This window comes from Canis aureus, chromosome 3, assembly GCF_053574225.1.
Source record: "Canis aureus isolate CA01 chromosome 3, VMU_Caureus_v.1.0, whole genome shotgun sequence".
NCBI lineage: Eukaryota > Metazoa > Chordata > Mammalia > Carnivora > Canidae > Canis > Canis aureus.
The window spans coordinates 26716088-26736020 of record NC_135613.1 but is presented as its reverse complement, the minus strand read 5'-3'; the positions used below and the strand labels follow the sequence as shown (position 1 = coordinate 26736020).

General features: G+C 43.9%; 1 protein-coding gene and 1 long non-coding RNA gene across 5 annotated transcripts in view; both read right to left on the bottom strand.

Annotated features, from left to right (window-relative positions):
• RERE (arginine-glutamic acid dipeptide repeats) overlaps positions 1-3351 on the bottom strand; it is a 407880-nt gene extending 404529 nt beyond the window's left edge. For 3 of the 4 annotated variants that reach the window (XM_077891331.1, XM_077891339.1, XM_077891333.1), the window contains exon 1: positions 2867-3351. The gene's annotated coding sequence lies outside the window, so the exon portion shown is untranslated. The remainder of the gene's footprint in view (positions 1-2866) is intronic. The other variant, XM_077891338.1, reaches the window with a different exon arrangement.
• Positions 3352-5033: 1682 nt separating this feature from the next.
• LOC144310412 (uncharacterized) lies at positions 5034-15238 on the bottom strand. Its single transcript, XR_013376116.1, has 4 exons — positions 14768-15238; positions 12423-12601; positions 8587-8708; positions 5034-5383 (listed from the first exon to the last, which is right to left on the bottom strand). It is a non-coding gene; the product is annotated as an uncharacterized LOC144310412 (long non-coding RNA).
• Positions 15239-19933: the final 4695 nt, after the last annotated feature.

Here is a 19933-nt window from a genome sequence, read left to right as displayed (position 1 = left end):
ACCAGGAATTTGGCCTTCTGTGTTAATCTGTGTATACATTCATTTCACATTTTCTCTTGCCTCTGCTGTTCTTTTTTTTTAATCTAATCCATAGAATAAATCGTCCTAACTTAATTTTACTTACGTGACAATTGAAAACAACACTACTGCAGCGTAACACCACTACATCTGCAAAACTGCCAATTTCAGTGAGTTCCTCTTCCACCCACCTCACCCCATCCCCATGAAATCCCAGAAGAAAACCCCTGAGCCAAGGGCTAGGATTTTTCTTTGCTATAGGGTAAGTCTATGTGACTTTTTTATTAATGATACTGAAAACTTTTTAAAGACTGCTAGTGTACGTACAGTTTCCAACACCAAGAACACAAATAAATCCCTTCATTTTGTTTAGTATTTCAAGACAAACTATGTTTCTCATAAAAGAAGAGTATCGATTCAGAAGAGTCCTTGGAAGTCACTATGTGTAAATACTTCTGACAACAGAACACATTAATGTCAAGACACAGCCAATAACGTAAAAAGCCTCAATGCATCTGTGCCAGTCAAAGGGCATGTGTATTAGCAGCTCAGGGAAGTCGCATTTGCAGGAAGGCACTACAACTGCGTTCAAAAGAAAATCATTAGGCCTCGGCCGTTAATCCCCTCCCCCATGCTCCTCATCAGGATCCTTCAAAGCAATTAACCAGTAGAAGGTGCTATTCTGCAACCCGCAGTATTCACACCAACCTCCATCCTTGGCCCAGAGCTGGGTTTAACCCAGGTGGGATCGGTCAGCCTATTCCCTGTCCAGTATTTAACGAAGACTCTACACCAGCCCCCAAAAGAGAAAATCAGATCTGTCTTTATAGCCCCTGTGTACAAAACAAAATAAAAAATGACATCTCAATGGCCAGCAGACCTATTATCAGCCATCAGACCACTAATATGTCAAAACACACAGACATCCTTTACTAAATATTAATCTCAAACACGATCTTTTTCATCTTAATTGAGACGATCTACTTCTACCTAGAAAAGGCCCTGGTCACATTCACTACAATAAGAGTCAACTGAACAAATCACTGTCCCCAACAAAGTCAGGGGCAATGAAGAATAGGAAAGCTGACTACAAGGCCACGACATATAAAGAGGGATTTTATCTTTACATACACACAAAAAAAGAGCAGCAGAAACTAGGGCTGCAAAGGAAAGAAGGGAGGTGGAGAAGAGGAGTCTCTGAACAGGTTTTTGAGTGTCCTTTAGTTTCCGGTATACTCTTCTGCCTCTTTTAAGGTTGAAAAAAAAAAAAAAAAAAAGGCCAGACATGAGATGGGTGAAAGAAAGCTGAAAAAGAAAAGCGTCCACCCTTCCCCCCATCTTCTCTCTCCTCTCTCCCAAAAAAGAGCTGTGTTTGTCTGTGCAAACCTAGTCCCAAATATGGGAGAGAGAGAATGAATGTGTGTATGGAAGAACAATGAGCCCTCAGCCTGGTATTGTGTGTGTGTGTGTGTGTGTGTGTGTGTGTCTGCCTCTGCCTCTTTTCCCTTCACCCTCAACAACAACAGGGAGAGCTAGAAGCCAGCTTTCCACCCAGGCCATCAAAATCAAAACTGGTTTATAATTTACAGTGGCATTAACTCAGCAAGGAAATCCATGGAAGGAAACAGCTACCCAAAGATGATTTTATTATTGTATAGATCCATCCTCTCTCCCCTCCCCCAACAGACTGAGACTAAAAGAAACCAGTGTACACCAGACAAAAAAAAGGTCTCTCTTTAAACGGAAAGCAATTATCAAAACAGTTTCGTATCTAAACATAGGGTGCATTAATTTGTGTGACATCAAAATGTTTGTTTTGCAATCCACGAAGTTTCCCTTTTACTAGTTATCTTTTCTGCGTTTAAAAATTTGCTTTGGGGAAAGCTATTTCGGGATTCATACAAAACTACTTTCTAAATGTCCCTTAAAATAGCAACAACACACACTGAAACATTTAAAGCACCCAGTTTCTCAAGGACACGTTTTTTGCTTAAATCAATGTCTGAAGTCTCTAATCCAGAGAAATTGCAAGCAAACCTTGGAAAGAGGCAGAGGAACATGACAATTCGACAATGAATCATTTTGTTTTCCTTTCAACAACTTCTCAAGCAACCACTTTCAAAGGAAACCTGCAATACTCCCCCCTCCAACACACACACACATCTTATGTCAAACTACTACCTCTCTTCTTTTCAAAACCTTCAATAAAAATAAAAATAGAAGCCACTCTCTCTTTCAGAGAGCAGAACTCAAACATGGTAGTAAGAATCCTATTCTGCTGCAAATGATTTGGGGGTTTTCGTAATAATTTAGGAACCACACAGAGACCTGGAGATGTAGAGCACAAAGAGGGAATCTTTCCCTAATGTGAAAATGATACTTTCAAAAGAGTCCTTTCCACCACCACCACCACCACCACCACCACCACCACCAAGACCCCCAGACCCACAAACATTCAAGAAATGTACAGTCTGGGTCCCTGACTTCCCTTCCTGCCTCCCCACCCCAACCCCCAGTTTCAGCCAATAATTTAGTCACATGAAACAGTTTAACCCTCAGACAAGTCAAACAAGACCATGAATAAGCAGCAAAGAAAGAACAGGGGTCGGCAGGCGAGTGGGACAGTTACCTGGCCCGCACAGGGCCCAGGAAGTCCCCGGCCCTTTATTCCCGACACCCCCCGCCCCCCGGCCGCGCGCCGCTCGCTGGCCGCCCCCCCTCCCGGCGGACCCGGGGCGCCCACGCCGACCCCCTGCCGCCCCGCGCCGGCGCCCGCGCCCGCGCCCGCGCCCAGGACGAGGCGCCGGGGGGACGGCAGCAGCCCCACGCCGGCAAGTTGGAGACTTACCTTCCCCGGATGCGCTACACCATCAATGGAGGTGTGTTCGTCCGGCTCCCGGGAAAGTGGGGGACGGGGCGGGGAGGCCGCTGGGCTCGGGCCGACGAGGGGCCGGCCACGGGGACGGGGCCGGGGCCGGGGGGCTGCGGGGGCTTCCCTCCCGTGACCTCGGGGCCGGTCTCCACCAGCCTCCCTGCTGCTCGCTCGGCCAGTCCTTCAGGAGCGGGAGCCCAGGATCATGTCTGGTTTTGTGTTCCTGAGGGCGAGGGGCTCCCTGAGGATGATGCTGATTTTTCCCCCCCTCAACTAGGAGAGAAAAGAAACAGAGACAGTGTGGGAGGCGAGCGAGGGGAAGAGCGGCGGGGAAGCGGAGGCGGGGGCGAGACCCGAGGCGGGCGAGCGTCTGGGGCGTGCGGGAGGAAGAGGAGGCTGGGAGCGCGGGGGGCGGCTCGCGAGCGTCTGTGGGAGTAGCGGCGCCTCGGCGATGGTGGCCGAGCCGCGGCGGGGCTGCTGCACCGACCCGCCGCCCACTCCGCGCTCGGGCCCGGCCCACCTCGCAGTATCGCGCCTCGCCATTGGCGCGTCCCGGCGTGACGCGCGCGGAGGCCGGGCCAATGGGAGGCGGAGGGCGGGCGAAGGGGCGGGGCTTCCTGCGCTCTCTCATTCTCTCCCCCTCTCTCCCTCTTTTTTTTTTTTTTTTTTTCTTTCTAATAAAAAAGAGCAGGAGAGAAGGAGGGGAGAGGCTGGTCTGTACCGACGCGGCGGCGGCCCGGGCTCGAGCGCGCGCTCCGGGCGGCGGCTGGCGGTGGGCTCGGCCCCCGACCGCGGCGCGTCTTTGTGCGGGTCCCAGCGGCGCCGCGGGCCGGGGTCACAATTTGCGGTCGCAGCCACTTCGGACGCGGACTCGTGTCCCTGGGAAGGGGGGCGGGGGGAGGAGGGGGAGGAGGGGGAGGAGGGGGAGGAGGGGGGAGGGGGACTCGGAGTGGGCTCCAGCGATTCGCTGCAGGACTCTTCCGAAATTCTGATTTCAGAAGATTAATTAAGAAAAGGAAAAACGAAATTCGCAGGTCGCGTTGCTTCTTTGAAAAAGAATATAATAAAGAGGCAAAGCCCGGAAAGTCTCATCAAGGAATAAAGAAGGGTATTAGGGAGCCGCAGAGGGTATTAGGGAGAGAGCAGTGTGCACAACTCTATGCCTTAAGTTGGAAAAATTAAAAAAAAAAAAAGAAAGAAAGAAAGAAAAGAAAGAAAGAGAAAGAAAGAAAGAAGAAAGGAAAGAAAGAAAGGAAAGAAAGGAAAGAAAGGAAAGAAAGGAAAGAAAGATCACCTTTTTCTTTTGAGAAACCTAGTATTCTGGTAAGGCTGGTAATGACAGGGTCCGCGGTGCTGTAAGGGGAGTGAGGGGCAGGCCAAATGCGCATACTCTTGTTTAATATAATTTATAGGAATGAGAGGTTTGGAAATTTTAATTATGACGAGCAGTTTTTGAAATGCATATCATGCTTATTGAGTTCTTTCACACACCCTGGCACGAATCCAGGGCGAATCATCAACCTATTGTTGGTTTGTTAATATACTGTAAATGCTTATTGGTGTCCTTATACCATACACTCTCCCTGAAGGAGTTCAGATCTGTATATAATAGAATAATTAAGGGATAGAACACAGCGCAAAATAATTCGCTCATCTATTTCAAATAAAGTGATAATTTTCTCTTTGGAATATCCAGATTATAATTTCCATATCCAGCAGTTTCTTTTAAGAATAATTTGGACTGAGCAGATATCATTGGGCTGTGACTCCATAGATTGAGAAACAAAACGGATCTTTGCCATAACCTCTCTGAGTAACTTTCAGCAAGAAAAACCCTCTCTTGCTGCAATTCCTTCAGCTATGAAATGGGAAAGGTAGTTAATACCTCATTACATATCTAATAATGTGAGAACTGAAAGTTACAACATAATAAATGGCTCCGGACATCCTAGATATGAATGGAACTATTCGACCTCAGTTTGAAAATAGTAAAGTGTATTAGACGGCTTCAGTGTCCATCACCATCTACATTTACAAGGACACCCTTTCTAATAAAGGTTCAGCCCTGTGGTGGGCAATAGACAACAGTTTTTCAGAAGATGCCCTACACCACCATTCAGCAGGGAGGAGAAAAGCTCTCAAGATCAGTTAGCCACATTTATTGTAGTATTAGGGCTTGCCATCACTTTCATTAGTTTATAAAAATGTAGATTCAACTCAGTCAGTTGAACGTCCCAAGCTCTTGATTTCAGCTTGGGTCATGATCTCAGGGTTGTGGGATCGAGCCCCAAAATGGGCCACTGCACTTAGCAGGCAGTCTGCTTGACATTCTTTTTCTCCTTCCACTTTTCCCTCTCCTCCCCTCCCTCTCTTAAAAAAAAAAAAAAAAAAAAAAAAGTAGATTTAAGGGTTCCTGGATGGTTCAGGTGGAAGAGCATGTGACTTTTGATCTCCGGGTTGTGAGTTCAAGCCCCAGGTTGGGCATAGAGCCTCCTTTAAAAAAAAAAAAATACATAGATTTAGAAGTTTCAAGATCTTACATTGTTATGAAGCATAATATTACGGTATTGCACTATATAATTGGCAAACTAGATCTCTTTAACTACAACAATCCCATGCAAGACTTATCGTTCAGCCATAAAGCTGGAGAGAACAGCCTTCCTGAGAGGCTGATAATGTAATAACAATACATCTTAATAAAGACAACTATTAAACGACGGACTGAAAGCTTTTTACGTCCCTAGCGCCATGCAAAGCATGTAGTGCTCCTTGGTCCACTTAGTCCTGACAACAACCCATGAGGTGTATTATTATCTCCATTGTAGAGGTCAAGAAACGGGCTTGGAGAAGTTAAATAGCTTGGTCAAGGTGAAAGGGGTCAAATATCTAGTGGGTTTTTTTTCCCACTATGAAATTAGAAAGAATTTCCTTATTCTTTTTTCAGCAAGCTTTAGAAAGTGGGGATTTAGTTACTGAATTTGGAAAGATCAAGAAGGACTTTTGTTTGTTATTTTATGTGTCTTACTACAGATAGAAGTGATTTCATTCTGAATACAGAGGTCATATCAGAGATGTAATACCATTATCTAAAAAAAGCCAGGAGAAAGAGGGATTCTTTAATAAATGACATTGGGACAACTAGATATCTATACAAGAAAACAAAACAAAATACAGGAAAAAAATTTTTTAGGGGTACCTGGGTGGTTTAGTTGGTTAAGCATCCAACACTTGATTTCAGCACAGGTCATGATCTCATGGTCATGAGATCAAGCTCCATGCTGGATGTGAAGCCTGCTTAAGATTCTCTTTCTGGGCACCTGGGTGGCTCAGTGGTTGAGCATCTATCTGCCTTTGGCTTGGGTCCTGATCCTGGAGTCCTCGGATCAAGTCCCACATTAGGCTCTCTGCAGGGAGCCTGCTTCTCCCTCTGCCTGTGTCTCCGTCTCTCTCTGGGTCTCTCATGAATAGATAAATAAAATCTTAAAAAAAAAAAAAATCTCTCTTTCTCCCTCTCCCTAGGCCCCTTCCTCTGTGCTTGTTTTCTCTCTCTCTTTCTCAAATAATAAATAAATCTTAAAAAAAAAAAAAGTTACAGAGACTTTACTGTGGCCTACAGGTCCTTGTAAGAGCCACTGAACCACTATTTGTTAGGTTAAGTTTAGAAGTTTATTTTATTACTGTCCTCTGTAACCCACATAGAGGTCAGATATTTTATGATTTTTTTAATGAAAGTAATGAGAGGAATACTAAAATTTTTTCAAATCATGGATTGAAGAAGTTTTTTTTTTAAGCATGACCGGAAACCCAGAAGCCATAAAGGAAAAACACCAATAAATTTTATCTATGTAAAAAAAAAAAAAAAAAAAAATTTTATCTATGTATATTTTACATCTCTATAAGGCACACACACACACACAAAAACAATGCAAGAAACAAACAAATGGAGGAAAAATATTTTCAACACCCATAATAAAGTACTAACTTCCTTCTTTCTTTTTTTTTTAAGATTTTATTTTTAAGTAATCTCTACACCTAACATAGGGCTTAACTTCACAACCTCAAAATCAAGAGTTGCATGCTCTACTAACTGAGCCAGCCAGGCACCCCTAAAGTATTAACTTCTTTAATACAAAGAGTTCTTACAGATTTGTAAGAAAAAAAATCAGAAGAATGGACAAAATATAGGAACAAATTCACAGAGAAATGTGTTCAGTAAACATGATTCAATCATAATAAAATAAATGCAAGTTAAAATCATGTCTCACATTAGGGAAAATTTTTAACTTCATAATACCCACTGTCAATGGGGATGTGGGAAAATAAGTACTCTGTAATGTAATCAGTCCCTTTTTTAGAACACAATTTGGCAACCACCTATGGAAAGTTTAGATATCCATACCCTTTGACCCAAAAACTCCACTTCTAGAAAGCCATTCTACAAATAATCTTGCATAAATGTACAAAAACATATACAAACATATATAAAAGCAACGTTATTTATGATAGTGAAAATCCAGAAAAATCTAAACATCCATCAACAGAGTATTTAAATAAATCATAGTACAAACATACAATGGAATACTTTATAGCTTTCAAAAAGGATTAGAGGGATCCCTGGGTGGCTCAGCGGTTGAGCATCTGCATTTGGCCCAGGGCATGATCCCAGGGTGCTGGGATCAAGTCCCACATTGGGCTCCCTGCATGGAGCCTGCTTCTCCCTCTGCCTGTGTCTCTGCCTCTCTCTCGCTCTGTAATGAAAAAATAAGTAAAATCTTAAAAAAAAAGGGGGGGATTAGATAAATCTGAATTGATATAGAATGATAATCAGGATTCAGAGTTAAAATAACAAAGCAAGTCACAGAACAATTATCCAAAGTATAATTCTTTTTTTAAGATTTTATTTATTTATTCATGAGAGATGCAGAGAGAGGCAGAGACACAGGTAGAGGAAAAAACAGGCTTCCCACAAGGAGCCCAGTGCGGGACTTGACCCCAGGACCCCGGAATCATGACCTGAGCCGAAAGCAGATGCTCAACTACTGAGCCACCCAAGGTGCCCCCCAAAGTATAATTCTATTTGAGTTTTAAGTAGGCTCCATGCCCACCCCGGAGCTTGAACTCACAACCCCCAGATCAAGAGTCACAGGCTCTACCCAGTGAGCCAGCCAGTCGGCCCCTATTTGTATTTTTAGAAGGACAAATGTATATATGTATGCTTCAAAGATGTCTAAAAACATATTCACCAGGAAAACATTTAGAGTGGGTCCACTGGGCATGGAATGAAGAATAAGGAGGGAACAGGAGAAAGACTTTTGATATCATTCTACTCTGTTCTGTTTGATTTTTTCTCTTCATATCAAGCATGTATAATTTTTATAATTAAAAAAAAGAATTCAAGTTCTTTGAACATGTGACTAGTAGGTAGCCCTCATAATTCACCAGAAGTACCTGAGCTTTAGAACTAGTAAATTATTTTCCTCTAAAATGCCTTCAGCAAAACTGGGGTGTTTTATCAAGCCTGGTAACAGACTGAAGCTTGTTTCTACGCATTTTCTTTGAAACTGCCTTCCAAGTTTCTGCAGTGCAAATGCCAGCCAATATGAGCTTCAGCAACCTCACATTGCACTTTTTCAGGTTGAGCAAGAGCAGAGCTGACTGCTCCCCATTGTGGGGTGTCTGGGACACTCAGCACTCACCTTGGGTTTACCCACAATGGGGTTTCGCTTCATAGTTTGTTGTAAATCAAATTTGTTCTCCAGTCTTTTCCCTCAGGCCAAGTGAGTAACCCCTGGCAGCCTTTGAAAGTCCCTGTACTGAACTGAAACAGAGAAATGGGTGATGATGGCACCTATTGCAGGAGGTGCATGTCATGCATCCAGACATGTACGAAAGTGAAACAGCTTCCCAAAACTCATAGCCCTTTTCCTTTGTGTGGACGTGACTGATTGTAGATAACAATTAAATTGGTTCTCCATTCAACTCCAGGCTCAGATGAATTTTCTTTCAACCAAAGTAAAGTGGGTCTGTATACCAACACACCTATAGACAAATCTCTAGGAGACCTGCTCCACTGAACCACATCAGATCCAGCAGAGTGATGCTCTTCTCTGCTTCACACTTAGCCAGCCAATGCCACAGCATGCTATCCGGGGACCTTGGGTGCCTTTGGGATAAGATCTAAACCCAACATCTGACTTCAGACCACATGCGGTCATTGAAAAGTCTCACGAGGCTTCGTGAAAGAATTAAAGGGAGGAGATGCTGATTTTCATTGTCTTGGCCCAATTCCAAGTTTGATCGTTCGCAGTCCTCCTTTGTCTGCCTGCCATCTCACTGAGACGTGCTAGTCCACAGTTCCTGTTATAAACAGCTGTCCACTGTTAACCGAGCGAGCCGGAGAGCCAGCAAATTCCACCCTGGGGGAAGCTGCATTTCAAGATAAACATTTCCTCCGCATCTTTGGTAAATTACTTAGATTTACCTTGGAGGAAAGATATTTTTCTAGCAAGAATAAGGGCATAGTAATGGGGAGTTAAAAATTATCCACAAGCCCTATTTTGTCTCAATGGTGAACAAAGACGACTGGACTTAATCACAAAGGGGCCCTCAGAAGGGAGAGTCCATAGGAAATAAATATCAGATTCTAACATTTTATTTGGGAATCCAGAATTTAACCTTTTTAAATATTTTATTTATTTATTTGAGAGAGAGTGTGAGTGAGACAAAGAGCATAGGGAGAGGGACAAGCAGACACCACGCTAAGCATGGAGCCTGACACAGGACCCAATCCCAACACCCCAAGACCATGACTTGAGCTGAAATCAAGAGTCAGACACAATGGACTGAGCCACCCAGGCACCCCCAGAATTTAATCTTCAACATTGATGAAGCAGGTGCTATTTGTCACCAAAATGCATTTGTTTACAAACAGAGCAAATGGGCAAGTAACTCTGTAAACCAGAGGAAACAACAAAATTCACCCTCTGCCATCCAAGCTCCAGTGTCTATGTTGGACATGTCTGGGGCACTCAGTTAAATGCCTCCTCCTTTTCATTCAACACTTACGACCTCTTAATTTCAAATTTCAATCCCAAATGTCTCCTCAAATACTCCAACTTCCAGAATAATTACTCTCTTTAATCTTTCTTTTTTTTAAGATTTTTTTTTTTTTTTTTTAATTCATGAGAGATACAGAGAGAGAGGCAGAGACACAGGCAGAGGGAGAAGCTGACTCCATGCAGGGAGCCCAGTGCGGCACTCAATCCCGGGTCTCCAGGATCACGCCCTGGGCTGAAGATAGGCACTAAACCGCTGAGCCACCCAGGGATCCCCCCTCTCTTTAATCTTAAAAGAGGGGCAGCCCGGGTGGCTCAGCGGTTTAGCGCCGCCTTTAGCCCAGGGTGTGATCCTGGAGACCCGGGATTGAGTCCCACGTTGGGCTCCCTGCATGGAGCCTGCTTCTCCCTCTGCCTCTGTGTCTGTGTGTGTGTGTGTGTGTGTGTGTGTGTGTGTGTCTCATGAATAAATAAATAAATATAATATTTTAAAAAATCTTAAAAGAGCATTTTACCTTGAAAGTATCCAAAATATCCTTCAATAAGTGAATGGATAAACAAGCTATGTCGCATCCATTCAATGGAATATTATTCAGCACTAAAAGGCACTAAGCTATCAAGCCATAAACAGGCATGAGGGAACCTTACAGGCATTACTAAGTGAAATAAACCAATACGAAAAAAGTCACTGTGTGTTTCCAACTATATGACATTCTGGAAAAGGCAAAACTATGTCTGGAAAAGACATCCTAGAATAGGAAATATAAAGATCAGTGGTTGCCAGGGATAAGGGAAAGGCCTGAATAGGTGGATACAGGGGATTTTTCACTATACAGTAAAATAGTTTTCACTATTTCACAAAAGTTCCACTATGATTCAGTATGATTTTGTAAGGGTGGATACATGTCATGATACATTTGCTAAAACCAACAGAATCTATAAAACACAGAGTGAACGGATCCTACTGTAAACAATGGACTTTAGTTAATAAATAATATTTCTATATTGGTTCATCAATTAAACAAATAGACCACACTAACACAAGTCGTTAATAAAAGAAGACTGGAGTAGGGGTGAAAGGGCACACAGGAACTCTACACTTCCTGCTTCAGTTTGCTGTAAACCTAAAACTACTCTGAAAAAGTCTATTAACTTTTTTATAAAGAGCATTTTACCTCTGCTGTTTGTGTTGTAAGACACAGAGACTCAGCATGTCAAGTAACAAGAGACAGGAGCCCAGGCAAAGCCGAACCCAGTGACATCAGGAACTATGAGACAAGAAGCAGGGCCCCAGGAAGGTTGGGGCCCCAGGACATCATCACTGCCTCCCCTTCCTTCTCTCTCCCACATGCTGGCTTCCTCAACCTTCACCGTGTACCTCCTTTTCTCTCCAGAGTGTCTGCTTTCTCATAATCTCAGCAAATCCATGTCTGTGGACATGTCGGCTCCCATGTGGCCTTTAGTGGCTTCTCTAGCTTTTCTGTAGCTTGTGGCTTCTCAGGTAGAGCTGCTTCTGCTGGCCACCTCAGGACTTATTTCCTACTTAAAATTCCTGAGACAGGGCTCCTGGGTGGCTCAGTGGTAGAGCATCTGCCTTTGGCTCAGGTCATGATTCTGGAGTTTCACGATTGAGTCCCCCAGGGCGCTCCCCGCAGAGAGCCTGCTTCTCCCTCTGCCTTGTCTCTGCCTCTCTCTCTCTGTGTGTACCTCATGAATAAATAAATAAAATCTTTTTAAAAAACAGATAGGGACGCCTGGGTGACTCAGCGGTTGAGCACTTGCCTTTGGCCCAGTGTGTGATCCTGGAGACCTGAGATCGAGTCCCACATCCGGCTCCCTGCATGGAGCCTGCTTCTCTCTCTGCCTGTGTCTCTGCCTCTCTCTCTCCTCTCTGTGTATTCTCATAAATAAATAAATAAAATATTTTTTTAAACAAAAGATAAATAAAATTCCTGAGATAGGCAAACCTATGTGGCCCAGTTCATTCCACTGAGGCCCAGCCCTGACCTGGTCCCTGGCGCCCTGTGGGTGCATGTAGTAGCAGCAAGCAGTGAAGGATGTCCCTTGCAATGTGGTGCAAAGCACCAAGGCTCAGGGCTGCTGCTTCCTCGGGAACTCTGGCAGAGCAGCTGCCCCTTAAACAGGCCCTGGTGTTGGCAGTATCCTTGATGTGCCTGACATGGATGGTGTCCTTTGAAATGGCTTGTGTCAAAAAAATTAACAATTGAGTAAAACCGAACTTCAGCTTCTAAATAGTTCAATACATTTTAAAATAGTTACCTTTAGGGATGCCTGGGTGGCTCAGTGGTTGAGCGTCTGCCTTTAGCTCAGGACCTCCTGGAGTTCTGGGATCGAGTTCCGCATCAGGCTCCTGCATGGAGTCTGCTTCTCCTCCCTCTGCCTGTGTCTCTGCCTCTCTCTCTGTGTCTCTCATGAATAAATAAATAAAATATTTTTTGAAAAAATAAAATAGTTACCTTTAGGGGTGCCTGGGTGGCACAGTCGAATGGGTGTCTCACTCTTGTTTTCGGCTCCAGTCATGATCTCAGGGTCGTGAGATCAGCTCCACACCAGCATGGAGATTCTTATTCTGGATAAGATCTAAACCCAACATCCGATTTCCAACCACATGTGCTCGTTGAAAAGTCTCACTGGGCTTCCAGAAAGAATTAAGGAGATGCTGATTTGTTGAATCACAAAGAAGGGGTGTGGTGGGGATTTAAAGAATGCATGTAAAGCCCTCAGGGTTGACTGTGGATGCTGCTTAACTCAATATAAGACTCAGTTCAGTTATAGCCAATGTGAGTATCTAGCAGATGTAAGCTTCGGCATTGACCATTGTCAGGTATAAATCTTTGAAAACTTTTTTTTTTTTTTAAGATTCTATTTATTTATTCATGAGAGACACAGAGAGAGAGAGGCAGAGGGAGAAGCAGGCTCCGTGCAGGGAGCCCGACATGGGACTCGATCCCGGGACTCCAGGATCACACCCTGGGCTGAAGGAAGATGCTTAACGGCTGAGCCACCAGGCATCCCAATCTTTGTTTTTTTTTTTTGTTTGTTTTGTTTTTTTGTTTTTTTTTAAATATTTATTTATTTATTTATTTATTTATTTATTTATGATAGACATAGAGAGAAAAGAGAGAGAGAGAGAGAGGGGCAGAGACACAGGAGGAGGGAGAAGCAGGCTCCATGCCGAGAGCCCGAAGCAGGACTCAATCCCGGGACTCCAGGATTGCGCCCTGGGTCAAAGGCAGGTGCTAAACCGCTGAGCCACCCAGGGATTCCCACGTCCCAATCTTTGAAAACTTTTGAATGAAGTTGATCATTGGATTTGGGGAAAATAAACTACTTAAAGTCACTGAAATGTTATCAAATCATTTTTTGTGAGCTAATTTAAAATAATTTATTTAGGGTCTCCTGGGTGGCTCAATAGGTTAAGTATCTGCCTTCAGCTCAAGTCATGATCATAGGGTCCTGGGATCGAGCCTTCCATCAGGCTCTCTGCTTGGTGGGGAGTCTGCTTCTCCCTCTCCCTCTGCCCCTACGCCCCCACTCCTGTTCTCGCACGCTCTGCTCTTTCTCTCTCTCAAATAATAAAAAAATTTAAAATTAAAAATAAAAAACAGGGATCCCTGGGTGGCGCAGCGGTTTGGCGCCTGCCTTTGGCCCAGGGCGCGATCCTGGAGACCCTGGATCGAATCCCACGTCGGGCTCCCAGTGCCTGGAGCCTGCTTCTCCCTCTGCCTGTGTCTCTGCCTCTCTCTCTCTCTCTCTCTCTGTGACTATCATAAATAAATAAAAATTAAAAAAAAAATAAAAAATAAAAATAAAAATAAAAAACAAGTTATTTGTCCTATAATGTTTATGTTAATTAATGTTAATGCAGATTAAACTAGACCAATATGAAGTAGACAAAGCTACAGGCATTGTTTTAATTTTTTTTAAGAAATAAGCACTTCAAAAAAAAAGAAAGAAAGAAGCATTTCTTTTTTTTTTAAGATTTATTTATTTAGGGATCCCTGGGTGGCGCAGCGGTTTAGCGCCTGCCTTTGGCCCAGGGCGCGATCCTGGAGACCCAGGATCGAATCCCACGTCAGGCTCCCAGTGCATGGAGCCTGCTTCTCCCTCTGCCTGTGTCTCTGCCTCTCTCTCTCTCTCTCTGTGTGTGTGACTATCATAAATAAATAAAAATTAAAAAAAAAAAAAAAAGATTTATTTATTTATTCATAAGAGACACAGAGAGAGAAAGGCAGAGACACAGTCAGAGGGAAAAGCAGGCCCCCCACAGGGAGCCCAATTTGGGTCTCATCCAGGATCCTGGGATCATGCCCTGAGCCAAAGGCAGACCCTCCACCACTGAGCCACCCAGGCATCCCGGCATTGTTTTAATCTTAAGGATTTTCTGAGAACCTATGATTGGACCATACATACATGTGGTGTATATCTGTGTTTGAGAAGTCAGATTCTTGTCTTCTTAAAACAAATCTGAGTCAGTCCTAATACAATATCCCCAGTGACTCGATGACCTCTCTCCTCTGTATCTGTTTACATTCTATGATCAAGCACTGTACCCTCTGCCTTGCACACAGAAGCTCAGAAGCTTGTCCTCTCCCTTCCTAATATTCTCCGAGTTAAACCACAATCCTGGTGATAATTCCAACATGCTGCCTATAATAATTCCATCTCCATGCTGGAGATGTTGAGTACATCTCCACCTGCCCAGCCAAACTCTTTTGGCATCACACTGCCTGATTTTATTTTGAATCCATGACCACAAACCTCAAGTGGACTTTTAATGCCCTTGGCAATCATAGGATACTTACCCAGGTTCATTTCTCCCGCAGTGCTCCAGCCAATAATCTCACATCCATTCCTCCCTCCTCAAACCTCCAACACCTCCTCCCTTCTTTCCGAGGTCACCGTGATTATTGACGTAATGAGCAGAGAAAGTCCACAGACTGCCCACTCCCCACATCTATCTATCCATTTCTGAACCCAGCCTCTGGCTTCCTGCCTGCTATTACAGATGAATCACCAAGGGTCCTATGGAAGCCCAGCCCTCTGCTTTGACCCTTTCCTTCCCATACTCATGAATATTACTCAGCCTTCTCCAATCTCTCTGCTACATCATTTTTCTGTCTCTCATGAATAAATAAATAAAATATTTTTAAAAATCTATTTGTCTATTATGTCCTACACTTAGCTTGTTAAGAAAAAGTTTTTTTAAATTTTTAAGAAAAATACTAGCTGGGGCGGCTGCCTGGCGCAGTCAGTGGATCATGTAACTCTTGATTTTGGGTTTGTATACCCACATTGGGTATGAAGATTACTTAAAAATAAAATATTTTTTAAAAGAAAAATAATAGCCAAATATCCTCATAATATTACAAAAAGCCACTTTCTCTTTCTCTACCATACTTTTTTTTTAAAGTAAGCTCTATATCCAACATGGGGCTTAAACTCATGACCCCAAGATCAAGAGTCACATGTTCTTCCAACTGACCCAACCAAGCGCCCCTTCTACTGTGCTTTATAAGACAAATCCCTGGCACTCACTTGGATTTTTTTTTTTCAGCAGCAGAGTAAAGCTAGCAACAGTAGAGAAATGACAACTGCCCTTTACTCGGTAAACAAAGGTTGCATTTGCTTTCCATAGGATCCCATAGTCTCAAAGCTGAACTGAAAGGGGTTTAAGATTTAGGAACAACTCTTTGAAATGTAAACCTGTTTAATGTGGAGAAAAAATTTTCATCTGCCTTCAAAAGACTCTGGTGTCATCGCTTCCCTTTTTTGGGGTGTGGGAGAGGCCTGAACTCCCGACCCTGAGATCAAGACCTGAGCTCAAATCAAGACGTGAGCCAAGATCAAGAGCTGGACACTTGGGGCACCTGGGTGGCTCAGTCAGCACGGTTGCTTTTGGCTCAGGTCATGATCTCAGGGTTGTGAGATTAAGCCTGGCATTGGGCTCATGCTGGGTATGAAGCCTGCTTAAGATTCTCTCTCTCTCTTTTCCTCTGCCCCTCCCTTCTCCTCTCTCCCTCTCTTAAAAAAAAAAAAAAGTGTCAGATGCTTGACCAACTGAGCCATCCAGGCACTCCTGGCGTCTTTGCCTCCAATTACCCTGGAGGAATGATTGACAGTCAATACCCTCAGTTTATAGCACGGTTTTTTAAACAGATATGTTGATCCTTAGAAGAGAAATATAAGCATCTGCAAATCATTAGCATGGTATTCATGGAAGTAACCAAAAAATGATACAGTCCCATTCAGTCAAGGCTACTAGTGCTGTACGAGATCCTTAGGATGGTGTGAAGATACAAATATCAAGAAACCTGAGAGTGAGAAAAATATAAGGTTAGCAGAAGCCAAGTCTGAATCTATTAAAATTTACCTTAACCATTAAAAGATGCTTAGAATCTTTTTTAATAAAGCAGAATTTATTATTACCATTAAATGGTATAATAAATAAATTTATTATTACCATTCAAAGACGCTTAGAATCTTTTTTTTTTTAATTTTTATTTATTTATGATAGTCACAGAGAGAGAGAGAGGCAGAGACACAGGCAGAGGGAGAAGCAGGCTCCATGCACCGGGAGCCTGATGTGGGATTCGATCCCGGGTCTCCAGGATCGCGCCCTGGGTCAAAGGCAGGCGCCAAACCGCTGTGCCACCCAGGGATCCCCAGAATCTTTTTTTTTTTTAATAAAGATTTTATTTATTCATTCACAAGAGAGAGAGACAGACTCTCCAAGGGGCAAGGAGCCAGATGCAGGATTTGATCCCAGGACCCCGGGATCACAACCTGAGCTGAAGGCAGACGCTTAATTGACTGAGCCACCCAGGTGCCCCTTACCTTCGAATCTTATAATGCTTTATCTGGGTAGAACCCTTGAAATCATCTAGTCAGACTCTTCAGTCTCAGGATCTTAAATATTATTATTTTTATTTATTAAAGATTTTATTCATTTGAGAGAGAAAACACAAGTGAGGGGGAGGGGCAGAGGGAGAAAGAGAAGCAGGCTCCTTGCTGAGCAAGGAGCCCCACATGGGGCTCGATACCAGGACCCCAGGATCATGACCTGAGTCAAAGGCAGATGCTGAACCAACTGAGCCACCAAAATGCCCCAAGATCTTAAATATTATTAATTACTGTTTAGGTTGAATTATGTCCCTCAAAAAAGATATGTGGAAATCCTAACCTCTAGTCCCTCAGAATGTGACTTTGTTTGGAATAAGGTTGTTGCAGTGGTAATGAGTTAAGATGGTGTCATACTGGAGTAGAGTGGGCCCCAATCCAACATGAAGGATGTCCTCATAAGAAGATAGCCATCTAAAGATGCAGAGACTCAGGGAGATGGCATGTGAAGATGGGGGCAGAGATTTGAGCGATGTGTCTACAAGCTAAGGGACACCGAGTATGGCTGGCAACCACCAGGAGTGAGGAGGGAGGCCTGCAACAGATTCTCCTTCAGCACCCTCAAAAGGAAGCAGCCCTTTGGGCATCTGGCTGGCTCAGTTAGGGGCACCTGTGACTCTTGACCTTAGGGTTGTGAGTTGGAGCCTCACACTGGATATAGAGATTATTGAAAAATAAAATTTTGTGAAAAAAAATAAAAATAGGACACCTGGGTGGCTCAGTGGTTGAGCATCTGCCTTTGGCTCAGGTCATAATCCCTGGGTCCTGGGATCTAATCCCACATCAGGCTCCCCACAGGAAGCCTGCTTCTCCCTCTCCCTCTACCTATGTCTCTGCCTCTCTCTATGTCTCTCAGGAATAAATAAATAAAATCTTTAAAAATAAATAAATTAGATAGATAGATAGATAGATAGATAGATAGATAGATAGATAGATAAATAAGGGCATCTGGGTGGCCCAGTCAGTTGGGCATCTAATTCTTTTTTTGAGGAGGGGGGGCATCCAACTCTTGATTTCGGCTCAGGTCATGGTCTTGGGGAAGTGGGATCAAGCCCTGAGTGGGGCTCTGCACTGGCTGTGGAGCCTGCTTCTCATTCTCTCTCTCCCTCTCCTTCTGACCACCCCCCTCATGTTCGGAAGCACTCTTTCTCCTTCTCTAAAAAAAGATTTGAAAAAATAAGAAACAACCCTATGAACACCTTGGCTTGGGACTTCTAGCCTCCAGAGATATAAGACAATACATTTCTATTGTCTTAAGTCACCCGGTTTGTGGTACTTTGTTAGAGCTAAGGAAACCAAGAGAATAAGCCAAAGAGCTTTTGTTTCAGTGGGTTTTACCCTCTGACGTGTATCACATTGTCTTTGAAACACAAGAATACACAAACTCACGTTCTGCACACTGTCAGAACAATGACCTCATCACAGGTCACATAGCCTCTGCTAAACCCCACTGTGCACTCGCCATAGTGATTAAGGCAAATAGCATCTTGGTTTGTTGTGAAATGTTTTTGACCTTGCAGACCCCAAAAAAGGGTCCCTTGAGAACTGCTGACTTATCCAAATCCCTTCTTTTCTATTGACGAGGAAACTGAAGACCAAGGGTAGGACCCTTCCCTTAGTCTTGGGCTAAGCCCCAGCTTCCTGACTCCCTGTGGGGGTTCCTAGAACCACAGAGCCACAGAACAAATGTTTAGGGGAGGGGCAAAAGCAAGTAACTAGAGCAAACCAACTAGTTAGTCTACACTAGACACTGCTCTAGACTTAGTTACATTATGAAGTAAAGGTCCTTTATTTATCTTTTTTTAAAGTAAACTCTCTCCAACATGAGCCTCGAACTCACAACCCTGAGATCAAGAGTTGCATGCTCTACCGACTGAGCCAGCCAGGTGCCCCAAACATAGTTCCTCTAAATTGGCTTGTGCACAACATTCATTTCATTTTTATTTTTTTAAAAGATTTTATTTATTTATTCATGAGAGACACAGAGAGAGAGACAGAGACACAGGCAGAGGGAGAAGCAGGCTCCATGCATGGAGACTGATGTGGGACTCAATCCTGGGTCTCCAGGATCATGCCCCGGGCTGAAGGCGGCACTAAACTGCTAAGCCACCAGGGCTGCCCTTATTTTATTTTTTTAAAGATTTTTGTATTTATTCATTTGAGAGAGACAGAGAGTGAGTGAGAGCCTGAGCAGGGGGGAGGGGCAGAGGAAGAGAGAGAAGCAAACTCCCCACTTAGTGGAGAGCCTGATGCTGGGCTGTATTCCAGGACCCCGAGATCATGACCTGAGCCAAAGGCGGATGCTTAACCGACTGAGCCACCCAGCTGCCCCAGCACTCATTATTTTAAAAAGTGATTTAGGGGCACCTAGCTGCTGGCTCAGTCAGTAGAGCATATAACTCTTGATCTCAGAGTCATGAGTTCAAGCCCCACGTTGGACATGGAGCCTACTTAAAAAAAAAAAAAAAGTGATTTATTGGGCAGCCCGGGTGGCTTAGCAGTTTAGCGCCGCCTTCAGCCCAGGGCGTGATCCTGGAGACGCAGGATCAAGTCCCGTGGTCGGGCTCCCTGCATGGAGCCTGCTTCTCCCTCTGCCTGTGTCTCTGCCTCTGTGTGTGTGTGTGTCTCATGAATAAATAAAATCTTTAAAAAATTTTTTAATTAAAAAAAGTGATATAAAGTGTGTGGCCCATATTTTAAGAAAGCTTTTTTCCCCAACATCAAAGGCAACATGTAATTGCAATGCTGAGGAAGTCTAGGGGGCCCATGGCCTCCTGGAGTTGGTATGAAGTAAACGTGAGTGCGCATGCATACACGCAGAGGTGTGTGTGCACCTGACACATGCACATGTTTCGTGAGAAGCAGCCATAGTGCTCTTCAGGTTTTCAAAGGGGATCCATGACTCCAAGAAGATTGCTAACCCTGCAAGAGGGAAAGGTCATCCCAGGAACGCTGACTAGAGGCTTTCTCTCAGCTATATGTGGACTTTGAAATCAAGCTACTTCTCCCTCTTCTGCCCACAGGACAAGTCTTTCTGCACGACTCTCTGCACATTTGTGGACAGGAC